The sequence below is a fragment of the Schistocerca serialis genome, chromosome 5 (genome assembly GCF_023864345.2).
Source record: "Schistocerca serialis cubense isolate TAMUIC-IGC-003099 chromosome 5, iqSchSeri2.2, whole genome shotgun sequence".
Lineage (NCBI taxonomy): Eukaryota > Metazoa > Arthropoda > Insecta > Orthoptera > Acrididae > Schistocerca > Schistocerca serialis.
In genome coordinates this window covers 444,965,880-444,966,685 of record NC_064642.1, presented here as the reverse complement: position 1 = coordinate 444,966,685, position 806 = coordinate 444,965,880, and the positions used below count along the sequence as shown (strand labels likewise).

Sequence of the window (806 nt, the reverse complement as noted above, 5' to 3'; positions counted from 1 at the left end):
CTGTGTGCCCGACCGAGACTCGAACTCGGGACCTTTGCCTTTCGCGGGCAAGTGCTCTACCATCTGCCAGGAAGTTTCATATCAGCGCACACTCCGCTGCAGAGTGGAAATCTCATTCTGGAAACATCCCCCAGGCTGTGGCTAAGCCGTGACTCCGCAGTATCCTTTCTTTCAGGAGTGCTAGTTCTGCAAGGCTCGCCGGAGAGCTTCTGTAAAGTTTGGAAGGTAGGAGACGAGGTACTGGCAGAAGTAAAGCTGTGAGGACGGGGCGTGAGTCGTGCTTGGGTAGCTCAGTTGGTAGAGCACTTGCCCGCGAAAGGCAAAGGTCCCGAGTTCGAGTCTCGGTCCGGCATACAGTTTTAATCTGCCAGGAAGTTTCATATCAGCGCACACTCCGCTTCAGAGTGAAAATCTCATTCTGGAAGTCTCAGAGTTGCTTGTTTTGGTATAAAATAGGGTAGACACTATCACGTGTACTACGTAAAACGGTCACCTGATGTCACCTAACATCTGCCTTGCTGCGAGACCTGTTCGTCCCCGATAAAGTAAACGACAGCTATTCGGAAAGTAAGCAACGATAGGTCGCGAAATTGAAACCACAGTGAAAATCAAAACTGTTTTATTTGCAACGCTTAGCTACAACTTCCAGCTTCTTCTCTACGCAGTCGCCGCTCACACTTAGACATCTTTCATAGCGTTGTACCAACTTTTCAATTCCCTTGTTATAGAAGACAGCCTCCAGTGCTATTCGGCAATTGTCTACTCTGGACATACACTGTCATGCTCCTTGTTTATGGAGAAGCTCG

At 49.0% G+C, this 806-nt stretch overlaps 1 non-coding gene across 1 annotated transcript; it reads left to right on the top strand.

Moving 5' to 3' along the window:
* Window positions 1-278: 278 nt before the first annotated feature.
* Window positions 279-353, top strand: Trnas-cga (transfer RNA serine (anticodon CGA)). Its single transcript has one exon. It is a non-coding gene; the product is annotated as a tRNA-Ser (tRNA).
* The last annotated feature ends 453 nt before the right edge of the window (window positions 354-806 follow it).